This window comes from Branchiostoma lanceolatum, chromosome 11 (genome assembly GCF_035083965.1).
Source record: "Branchiostoma lanceolatum isolate klBraLanc5 chromosome 11, klBraLanc5.hap2, whole genome shotgun sequence".
Classification (NCBI taxonomy): domain Eukaryota; kingdom Metazoa; phylum Chordata; class Leptocardii; order Amphioxiformes; family Branchiostomatidae; genus Branchiostoma; species Branchiostoma lanceolatum.
The window spans coordinates 15231910-15244775 of NC_089732.1; the positions used below are offsets into that span (position 1 = coordinate 15231910).

General features: G+C 38.2%; 1 pseudogene; it reads left to right on the forward strand.

Annotated features, from left to right (window-relative positions):
* The first annotated feature begins 10861 nt into the window (after positions 1–10861).
* Positions 10862–12108, forward strand: LOC136444304 (plasminogen pseudogene; annotated as a pseudogene).
* The last annotated feature ends 758 nt before the right edge of the window (positions 12109–12866 follow it).

A 12866-nucleotide genomic window follows, 5' to 3' on the forward strand; every position in this document is an offset into this window, starting at 1 on the left:
GTGAAAGAAGTCACGTGCCAATCGCTGCAGTGCCAACATAGATCTCTGAGGTGGAAAAATGCACACAAAAAAACATATTTTGAAATAAAAAAAACAACTTAGTCGGAAAGATAAGCCAAGCGTTTGTGATATAAACATGTCTTAAGCCTAGTGGAATTCTTCCGTAGATTGCATCAGAATCAATTCTTATTCATGTAGCGTTTCCTTATTAATTGGATAGCAAAGACGTGCATGTGTGAACACCAGGTCAAGACAACGGCCTATTGTAAAATTCATTTACTGTGCAGTTTTGGAAAAGATCCAGATCTTTATGCCTGTAGTATCTTGATTTATTTTTCATTCTTGCTATAGGTGAGAAAATATAGTTTACGTTTATCAAGACTTAATGAATGCATTGATGAAGTTAAGATCAATTGACTGTTAAGCTCTGTGTGCGTAAGTATATGTCGATCTTATTCAGAGTTGTAAAAATTACTCAAACTATATCGATTTAGTTGTATCATATCATTGACATCAAAATCAAAGTTGATTTTAGTATTATTCCTTGTGTAGTGAAGACGTATATGTGGTTGAAATATCTCACAGAAGATTTGTTATTGGAACCCACCATTTCAATTTTGTGTTTACGTAAATACTATGTAGACTACTGCCTGTAAAGATGATGTTGTAGTGCCCTAGTCATTGCAGCAGTGCATTTATGTATAGCGAACATGACCATTTGATTACGTAAAAATCTACTAGAACTAATATTGTACAAAGCTTAAAGACAATGCAAGACATGTCGACGAGTTGTCATCAACTTTCTATGATTATCTCTTTGTATGGCGTTATGTAACGCAACTGCTTTTAATGTGCTTGTGTCACCAATAACACTAGACATTTCCTAACAAGCAACCACTGTTATTTCATTAACATAGACGTTTGTACAAAATGTATACATTTCTTATGTTATTCAACATCGAATCTTATAATTGATACTTTCAAATCTTCGTTCCCGTGGCCTGGTAATCAAGTTGATTTCCAGCTCGTGAGGTCATATTGAAAAGGGTGTCTGGTTAGTTCCAGGTACCGCGAATGGGAAAATAACGTTGTTTTGAGACGCAAACAGTGCATAATCATCGTAATATATATGAAATGTCAAGTTTTTATAAGGTTTGCTTTTCTGTCTGAATCTAAAAGAACGTCTTGTAAGTCACAGTGCCAGGTTTAATGCCGGCTACCGTGTTCATTCTGACGTCACGAGCCGGAAATTATCTTGATTACCTGGCGGCAGGGATCAAGAACTGGAAGTATGATTTTTTTCATTGGCTGAGCGTTCAAACTTTGTGTAAAATGGGAGAACCCCGTTTTTATTTCGTAAATTTATAGGTTTCTGAATAATAATGCTATTGTTACATAATGGTAGGACTATGTTGTATTTAAGTGTCGTATGCACTTTACAGCCCCTCTCTTTTAACCCTTCGCAGTGGATTTTATTGTATTGTATAGCATTATATTGCATGACGTACATTCAGTGTAGCTCAAGATGCATGGTATTGTAATTAAGCACAAAGTAATAAAATATGCACCTGAAAAACTCTTATATTCATGGGAATTACTTGAGGCCATGAGGAATGAAAGCAACCACCAACAGGAGAACGCAAAGTTCAACGTTTCAAATGAAAGTAAACTAAGAAAAAGGCATTTAATTGGTATATCAAAAGACGACAATGTAGAGAACGGTAAAGAGCGATTGAAAAAGGAAGCATTTTGGTGACAATTCCTACGCTAGAGTATCATCTTAGCTACCTCTCTTATGCTTTTAACGGCTTTGCACAAGGTTGTCCTGATTGACACAACTGTAAGCACAGGTAAAACAAAGATGAATAACAATTTCAATTTTTTTTTCTTTATTGGTATTTCAAAATAAATTACAAACTCAAACACTAACAGAAAAAAGGAAATACATGGGCACAACAAAAGCCAAATAAAAACCGGGACAGTGTGTACATGTGCAGCACATATACACTTACAGACGATCATAGCCTCCCTTATGAGTATCAATTGTAGTTAGCCTCCGCTCCAAACAATATTGTATATGATTACATGTCCTTAATTCGTTACATCTATATTATAATCGGTTTGAATAGTAGTATACTATTAGTATCAATAATTTCAAATAGTAATACAATTAATGATAGTATCAATAATTACATATAATGTAATTCACATGAAATTAAATTAAACATAAGGTTCCCCACTTACCCCGATGCTTCTCCAGCTTACCCCTCCGAGATGCAATGAGACGTTCTGTCTTTTCAAAAGAAGATACTAATTTTCTAAAGGACTGGAAATTTATTATTTTTAAACTTCTACACCGGAAGATGAAAATTTTACCTAACAAAATTATCAGATTTTTAAGGGGAGATGCATTTGTAGATATATCTCCAAACATAATCATAAAGGAATCTAAGTCAAAATTCATAGAAATCTCTTCTTTTAACCAATTTTGTATATTATTCCAAAAAGATACTACATGTGGACATTCCCAGAAAACATGAACATAGGATTCTTCATTATTATGAGAGAACGAACAGGAACTAGTATCTATCAGTTTCCATATATTTAGGATTCTATTACAAGGTAAAAATTTATTAATTAAACGGTGTTGAAAATATCTACTACTAGGATCTATCGTGCATCTATATAAATTTGGGAATACTTCTCGCCATGGTATAGGTTTGTCAAAATAGTAGTACCATGATAGTCTAGTTTTCTGAGCTACACTAATTTCATTTGTGGACACAAGAAAGTAGATATACATGCTTTTGTTAATTTTGATGTTGCGTAACCATTTGTAATTTTTTTGAATTGGCAAACAAACAAAGTCCTTCCACATTTCACTGCTGAGTATTTTTCTCCATTTAGCAGGATTGGCTGAAATAAGTTGTTGATATCCGTGTAGGTCGCAAGTATTTTGATAATTAGCACAGAACTCAGCATATGACATAAAATTTCCTTCTTCGGACAATAAATCATTAATGAAATAAATTTTCCTATTTAGAAATGCAGATAACTTTACCATCAATGGTAATATCAGAATTTAACCAAGTCACTTGTTGTCGTATATTTTCTGGCGTCGTGGGTTCTACATGCTGAAATTTGAACCAGGCATTGAACATGTCAGAATAAAATCCTTTTAAACAAAGGCTAGATACCGAGGACAGCTGATAGAAGAGGAATAAACTCAGACTTAGCCGGGGGTGAACAACGATTACCCAAGATAAAAACCACAGTGGGTGAAGATATAGTTTCCGTATCCATGAAGCTTTCATTGTAGTATTGAATGCACGCAAGTTTATTAAATTCAATCCTCCATTTTCCATTGTATTGTGTAAAACCTTTCTTGCGACTCGTTCCGGGCCGTCATCCCAAATAAAAGAAAATATCTTCTTTTCACATGCTTTAAAAAACGAATCATTTGGGGATGGTAAGACTTGAAATAGATTTGTGAATTGGGGAACCACCAGGGTATTGACAACAACAATTTTTCCATAAAGAGACAAAGATTTATTTTTCAAAGGGCGTAATAATCTGTCTAGTCTTTCCAGTCGGGGTTCAAAATTAATGTTCGTAATTAAGTTTATATCAACAGGAATATTAATACCTAGTAGATCGACATCCCCGTCAACCCATTGTATCGGCAAATGAGTAGGTAAGCGAAAATTGGAGAACTTCAATGTCCCTAATCGTAATATTTTATATTTGTCTATATTTAAAGACAGGCCAGATATATTCGAAAAAACGTTCTAAATCAGACAACAGGGCGTAAAATGTTTCCAAATTCGGTTCAAAAGGGAAATTCGAATCATCGGCGTATTGTGATATTTTTTGTAGTCTTTTCGTGAATCCTTAAACCCCGAATAGACTGATTAGACCTAATCTTAATTGCAAGAACCTCAACCGCCATGAGAAAAAGGTATGGAGACAATGGACATCCCTGGCGGACTCCGCGCTTCAGAATAAAGGGATCGGAAATATAACCATAATTTATAACAGAACTTATTTCAATTTTTCTTAACTCCCCCTCCCCTTTCCACAAATTATCTGCTCAACACATCTACATGATTACAAATATCATACGTTTCTGAAAAAAATTGTTACTATGAAATATACAAATCCGAAATATAGGAATAACAGAAGAAACTGTTCCAATTTACAAGACCAACTAACGTAAGGGAAGACAAGAAGGGATGAAAGAAAGGGGGTTTGAAAGGGAGGGAAAGAGAGAGAGATGGAGAGAGGACAGAATAAGACGGAAGTGAATGAGAAATGTCACATTCCTTCAACAGCAGGAGTCAAACTAGTCTGGATGAGGGCTTGAATAAAATCTAAACGGAAACATGCAGCGTCTTTTCTAAAAATATGGCGTGAGTGCGTACGGTTGGCTTGAGAGTGCCCACTACTTTGCCTGCCGACGAAGACAAGATGGATAGAATTTAACCGAATAACCATGATTTTGCACCAAGATAACTAACCAACCAACCAACCAACCAACCGGGAGATTGAATTTTTAGAAATGGCCTAGATGGTTATGATGACAAGCATCAATTATGGTGACCGATATTTTTTGTTCCTCATTTGTGTTTCTTATCTAATACATTAGGGTCATGAATTTGAATTCTTTAAGATTAGTTACTAGAATATGTGGCGAAGTAGTAAGTCTTAAGGGCACAGGACGACTAATGCCGGCTTGGACTGACGTGTGCATGATTAGTCATACATACACGCACGATTGCATGATTTTCATATTCGAGCCCTGTACTGTCAAGGTCTTGTCCAATTAACTTCTGAACACCATGTTAACGAGGACGTCAATTTTGCCATTTTATGCAAAGATGTTCATCTGACCGACCAAGCGAAAAAGGGTGTCCATGTAACCAACCTTCCAACAAATCTATGACGTCGACTCAACCAGTCAAACCAGGCATGGCTTTCGTTCAACCGACCGATCAACGGATGGCGTCGTTTAGATAACCATGTCTGCTTGAGACAGGAACTATCCATCACGCGCCTTTGTTTTGCTCTGATACTGTAAATGCATTTAAGCTCGCGTGGTTCTTATTTCGCACTAAGTCGAAAATGGAGTGTTCGCGATCGTGGTTTTAAGTTCGCGCCAGCGTTATCGGTACATACTGCTACAGTTTTGGACAAAAAAGTTTGTGGTGGTTTTAAGTTCACGGTGAAACGTTCACGGCGAAAATCACTAACATAAAATCACTGCGAACATTTCTGCATTTACAGTCCTTTGATCCCTATTCCACTAAACAGCGATCTGGCGACGCTCTCGTTGCGACCTGGACCGGATTTGTCTAATCCTTTATTTCATCATAAGAATAAAATACACAATGTGAAATTATGACTAAGAAAACACACACACAGATCGTGGAATGATTCGTTTTTATCTATGATATTTGTTGAGCGCTGTGTTAAATTGAAGGTCACATAGAGCATGTGGTGAGGGCGCCGTCCTTGTGGAATGGGGGTATAAGTGTACGTTCCACTGTCAGCACGCACCGGGCAGGGCAGTATAAGGGCCCTATCACACTTGTGCGTATATTCAAGGGCGCGTGAGTGGCGTATTAATTTAACATTTTTTTTTATCTCCATGAAAAATGGAGATATTGTTTTGGGTGTGTCTGTGTGTCTGTCTGTTTGTCTGTTTGTTTGTGTTTCCGGACTACTGTTGTCAGCATAACTCAAGAACCTCTTGTTTATTTCAGTAAGATTTAAGGAGGAAAAGTTGTTTTCTACTTTGAACCCACCGTTGTGCAGTCTAGTGATTGAAACTAAGAAATCGCTTATTCGGCTGCCAACTTAACCTAAACAAAAAAAAAATGTTAATACGGAACTCATGCGGGTCTGTATATACGCTCAAGTGTGACAGGGGCTTTACTTCGAATGTAGCGTTCGTCAAAGCTAACTAAATAAAGACAGACATTCCACACAAAAAAGGATAAAGATCTTAGCACATGCTTCCAAACTGCCATTGTACAAAGATTTCTAGTAATTTGGTATAAATATCAAAGGGATACATGAAAAATATTGCTTGTGCAGATAGCTAACCCCAGTTGTAAATAAATCAGCTTTGCTATGTGAACGGGGGAGAATTAAAAGGTAACATGGCCCTCCTGAATGTGAAGACTCGAGGTCCACGCATCTTACGTATATAGTGCATACGGAGCTGTATATTAATTATGAATTCATATAGAAGGCCTTCACATTACAGAATACATTTTACAGAGTCCGAAATTACCAATGCGATAAATGTATTAGAAATACCGGTGTGGACGGCAGGATAATTAATGAAATTCTAAATGTATTCAGTCGCACAATCTTCAGTGGGAATCGTTCTCAAGAAGGTAAGGAACGAGAAGAGCAGGTTGATAAGATGACACAAAATCATTGATTCGTAGAACAAGATCAAATAGTTTCTAAATAATTACAGACATTGATAACGGAGGTACAGTTTCTTGTCTGTCTGCCTGTCTGTCTGTCTGTCTGTTGACAGAAGAAGAATGAGAAGAGATTTATCATAGATAGTGAGATCTATGTGCGGTCACTTTTAGAACATTTCCGAAATATCTAATGAACTTAAATGTATTCAAATTTGCGTTTTTGAAGAATTTTCCAAGATTTAATTTTTTTATATGTAAGGCCATGTTGACTTGATCATATGGATGATATCCTCTGGGAACCCCGAAACTAATGCGAGCGTGAGAATAAAAAAAAAAGTTTGAAAAGGAAAAAAAAAAGTTGTCCTATTTATGAAATCTACGTGCTTAGGAAGGTTAACAAACGAGTAACACAGGGAGTAAGGTATACCGAATGATAGATTCTTCATTTTCACTTCTTTACATCTTCTCCTTTGACTTGGAACTGATATATATTTATATATATATATATATATATAAAGTTTATTGCAAATTCCTGTCCGTAGGCTAATTGCAAGTTCATGCACGTGTATACGTAACACAGAGTGGACGAACAGATAATGATGAACAATATAACATATGACTACTCTAGTCTTAACTACTGACACTAAGGTCTAGCTTATTATTATGGGTTCGGCTTCTTTTTGCAAGACAGTGGAAGACGAATAATCCCGCTTTTTCTGTTATGTGTGGGTTTTGTTATGTTAAGAGGAGAGTAGTTTTCTTTTCGTCTGAAAACGTGGAGAAATTAGGATGGAAAATGGTGACGTCTTTAAACAGTTTATTTCTTTCGTGGTCGTAGAACTGGCAACTTGACATAAAATGTGTTTCGTCTCCCACCTTGTTTGACATACAGTATTTACAAATCCTTTCGCACACAGGTAAGTTCTTGTACCGCCCTCTCTCAATTTCAAGGGGATGGGCACTAATTCTAATTTTGGTAATAGCAGCGCGTAAATCAAAGTTATCTAATTAGTTAATTTACCGCATGTATTTGATCATTTTGCAGCTGATTTGTGTGATGTACAGTATAGTCAAAAGCTTCTTCTTTTTTTTGAAACAGACGAAAATTGATGCGCGCGGATATCATCAATAGGATATAAAATCAACATGGCCTAAGCGTTTAACTTTATTCTAAATTTTTCAAAACTATTCCCTTAAGGCTAAACCCTCAAGGTGACTTGGTTCTGCTTACTCGATTCTTTTGAACATATACGAGGGTATGATGAAAGAAACAAAATTTGATGAAAGTCTCAAAACAATAATCGTAAATAATTCTTTTGTGCGAAATAATGTTTTGTTGCTTGAGACTAATCATTGTAAAGGTAGATAACATTTTTCGACTTACAGGCTGTGGACTGAACTTTAAGCGCTGAAGATTTAAAGGCAGTAGACATTATACAGTGGAATGTTTATACCCTTCATTGCGTCAACATTGTCGCAAGGATAGTCTACAAATTTTCCTTCCTACATGGGACGGAGGACAGGGAGAAGACCCTTCCGACTTGTCAATGAAAACTTTCAGGAAATAAACAATCTAAAAAAAGTGAACTTAAATTATTGGCCGATGAAACTTACCATGATGTTCTTATTCTTACAGAAACATAGCTTGATATTTCATGCAATATTTCATAATTCTTTCCGAGCCACCTGACGATGTCTGTGTTCTTTAAAAACACAACAGATCACAGCCATAGCGGTGCCCTTATTGCAATATCAAACGACTTCATTTGCTTACAAGAACCCCAGCTGGAGTCTGATTGTAAAATGGTTTGGGTTAAAGTCCAACCTGTAGGTGCTAAATCTTTGTACATATGTAGGTATCATAGAACACGTGCACGTTTTTACGGCGCTCCACATCAATGGTTGCCAGAGAGTGGTACAAAGAACATACTTGGATAAGAAATGCATCCACACTGTTCATCAGCCATTCACGTTCCGTGTTACAAGCGGCAATGCTCTGACACGTTTTCGCGAATAAACCTTCTGATTTAGTGCCGCGCTAGACAGTTTTTCTAATTCAGCAAGCTCTCGTAATTCTGCCCTCTTAAGAAATCGGTCAACATCAACATCGAACACCGTCTACCCTTTGGCAAATATCGTTGCTATCTTTGTATTCCGATTAATTTTCATGAACGGTGCCAATCACATGTTAAAGACTAACAGGTCTCTGGACCTCCCTGTGCGTTGACTCGTTCCGCCACCATCACGGCCAGACATGTACAAAAAAGGGAAGGAAAACAACATCGTCAGACGACAGCGCTGTTAACGTTGTTTTTCTTTGGTTGGTTTTTACGTTCACGAAACGGAAATTTGCGTCGACGATATTTTGGATACTATTTTGCTGAAGTAAACATTGTTTATCAACGGAGGAGGGTGGACGGGTATACTGGTTATGTTGGATTTGGGGCAGTGAATGTCAATTAAGACGCCATCTTGGTCGTAACACAAATGAAATCGAATAGTGTGTGGTTTCTACACTTGTTATCAAATATATCAAGATCATCGCGACCTGTAAGAATGTTACCTTTTCGATCTCAGAATGGTGAAAATAATGTTTAGACTGATTAGCGCCACATGCATGTGACATGATGTGTTTTAAACTCGACTCATTGTCTTGTCCTTGTAACCCACGCAGTGGTAACTCTGGATTGTCTACAACCAGACGAAGGTAAAAAAAGAACCAATCTTGCGACCCTAGCCTGAATATCATTTGAGTGATGATTATGACAATCTGTATATGTATCTGTATAGCCGGTATAACCGCCCTTCGGCGTAACACACCAGCTTGGTTGATAACTCTGGTACTCAAAGGTATGACTTTTCTTTGTACTTTTCTGAGCTGGTATTAAATACATATCAGTCAGTACGTCCACAAGTTTATTAGTCATTTTGTGCATCATGCAAAGCCTGGATATTTTTTTCATTCTTCAAGTGACATCAACTGCAGGTCTGTTACATTTTGGTGACACAAGCCCCCCTGTCATAGCTGTTCGTGCAGAATCTGGCTGCTTGGTTCTGCACCCTCTTCAGTTTATACTTGTCTTTCTATGTGTATGGTTCCCATAGAATACTGTTGCAGCATATTCGAGGTTTAATCTTACTAGAGACGTGTATGCAAGTGATTTTACTTTGCTGGGCATGCCCACAAATTACGTTTGATCACTCCCAACGTCTGTTTAGCCTTAGATGTCACTTTGTTTATATTGGTACCCCACTTCAGTCCAGTTGTAAATGTAACGCCTAGGTACGGGTGGATTTTTGATGTTGCTTGAGACTGCCCACAGGACTGGTAGGTGGTTAAAGTTGGGGTTCGCTTGTTTGTTATTGGCATGATGTAACATTTTCGGCATTAAACTGCATGAGCCATCTCCTTTGCCATTCCTCAAGGGTGTTCAGGTCTGCATGCAGGAGTTATGAATCATTCTGTGTAGATAACAGACAGTCTTCGGCAAATAACCTCACATTTAAATCAAGCTGGTCTGGCAAGTCATTTATGTACCAGAGGAAGAGTTATGGTCCCAGAACGGTTCCTTGTGGAACTAGTTGTTGTGTTTCGTTCGTATGAATGTAAAAGCCAAAACAAACGAAACATTACAATGAAAGTTTATTGGTTTCTCTTGCAATTCTATTAGCAAGCACAAATCGGCTGTTCCAAAGAAAGCTGCAAGGAGGCTATATACCTTTTTTCTGTGAGCAGGGGCTGCCAACAGGCAAAAGGTAGTGTCAACGCAATGACTGATGTTCACAAAGGCTGAAGCAAAGACAGTTCTAAAGGATCTATGAAAGGCCCAAATTCAATCGCTCCTCTATGACAACAACTTCAACCAGCGGACCCAAAGCCAAGATAGTCCGTTAAAGTCCTTAATATAATCTATCCATGAGTAACAAGTCTCACAACAAAACAACAAAGGAGCGACATCGAGAAATTGAGAATACAAGAACAAAAGTAAAATGAAACCTTAAGCTAGATCTTCCCCGAACTTAACGTGTATATCAGTTGTTGAGAGTAGAGGTCTGCAGTCCCGGTAGGAAAAGCTGCTGAACAGCGATCTGCCGGTTTTTGTGTCCTGCGCTGTTTTACCTGATCTATGGTTTGAGCTGGAACTTGGAATTATAAGCAAATGAATTATGAAAAAGCAACAGACCAATTTCCTCAGCACAAGTCATTTTAGTCTATTTGCCAACACAATGGGGCTCTATGGGACGGCAAATAGACTATTTTATTTGTTTGTTTGTGTGTTTGTCTGTTTGCTTGAATAGCTAATATATTGGTATCACTATTCTTGTATATTTTATACATTTGCTACTATCTAATTCTCAATCTTACTTAACCTTCAGGTTCACTACCGTCTGAACCTGTGCAGAATACCACCAGAGTTACCAACATGAGACAGTTCAGCAGCCCCCTCTACCGGGATCAAATCACTCTCCAGCCTAAGACCGAGGATAAGTCAGGTTGTTGTTTTCTAATATTGTTTCCTCTTGATACGTTAACCTGATTCTATATGAAGTATTAGGATTTCCCCATACCCTGGTATGTTATCGAACAAGTTTGAGTTTTACGTTTTAATATGTTCTTAACCTGCATGCGTAATAGTGATTTCTTTCTTTCTCATTTATCAGAATCAACAGGCTGCCAGGAAGGAAATGGAGCATCTTACAGAGGAACGGTCAATGTGACCGAAACAGGAAAGACGTGCCAACGCTGGGACAGTCAGACACCCCATGGACACTTTATGACAGCTGATTATCCGTCATCCGGACTGGGCCGGAACTACTGCCGGAATCCGGACGGCTGGACCGGAGTTTGGTGCTACACCACGGATCCGGACATGAAGTGGGAGCTGTGTGACGTGCCAATTTGTGCCGGTAATGTCTGAACGTTTATTATAGCGTAAACGTAAGCTAGTACATGTATTGGCAGCTTTGGTGATGCTCCATGTCCATCTATTAATGATTTTGACGATTCGACTTCTCTGCCTTACTACACCGCTGTGTGTCACATTTGTAGATCTGGACACTGCACTGTAAACTTCTTATGGCTCATTGTATAAACATCAGGAGGGATACCTGGCACATGTGTCATTGGCGTAGACATACTTTGGTCGACATGTATTGTTCACAATTAGTTGATTATACATTGGATACATGCAGCTACTGATATCAGTAATGATAACTGTTGTTTTCTTGACATAAAGGTTTTTTTGTCTTAGACTGATCTGCAGATTTAGACCAGGGGTAAAACAGGTTGATCTTTTCTGTTATTGTTACCATCTAATATGCCCCGTCCCAACGGCCCCATGCACGCATGGCATTAGTGGATCACATGCCGGCGAAGATACTAAAATGCAAGTTGATTATCTACGTCAAAGTACTTGTTGTTTTAAGTTATAACCTGCATTAATTTAGTAATACTGTTCACCTTCTTTCTCATGATCATTCATTAAAATCAGGAGATTGCCAGGAGGGAAATGGAGCATCTTACCGGGGATCAGTCGCTGTGACCAAAACAGGCAAGACTTGTCAACGCTCGGACAGTCAGACACCTTATGATCACGACACGACACCTACTAGGTACCCGTCATCCGGACTGGAGCAGAACTACAGCCGGAATCCGGACGATGAATCATGAGTTTGGTGCTTCACCACGGATTATTACATGAGATGGGAGCTGTGTGACGTGCCAGTTTGTGCCGGTAAGGTCTGAACGTTTATTATACAGGGGTGCCTAATCTAATTTTGTGAGATTCGCACGAATTTTATGAGAAATGCACGAATCACCATTCTCCAGGACAGTAGCTCTCCACTGAACGAGTTCATCGCCACACCTCAGGTCAATTGCTAAAAACCTGCGTCATGGAAGCAGCTACCGGCCACTGACAAGGAGTAAATCCAGAGAAATGAACTCTCCTTCATTCCTGAGAATTAAAACTGCTCTACCACACTGACTGTTGACACAAGTTCTTACTGTACTGTGTTACGGATGAACATTGAGCCACTAATGTAACTCAACGTCCTCGAACTGTCTAGTTCTTAAAGTTGTTAATGTATAAGGGAAACTTGAATTGCCACCTTATTTCAATTAATCTGTTCGTGCAATGTTATTTTAAACTCGCAATGTTATAGTCGATGTTTACATAGTGAATTTAACAAATCATGAGCCCTTTGTAAATTATGACGCACTTCATGTGCATATTTCAATGAAAGTGTCACATGCAAAGTCATGAGAAATAAATTTAAACTGAATCTGAATTTGAATCTGCAAAAACGCACGAATCTTATTAAAAACGTGTAATCATTATGTGAATACGCACGAATTATATGTGACACGCAGTCTTTTTATCCGAACCGGCCAGCCGCTGCACGGATCGGGTGACAAAGTGGGATTTT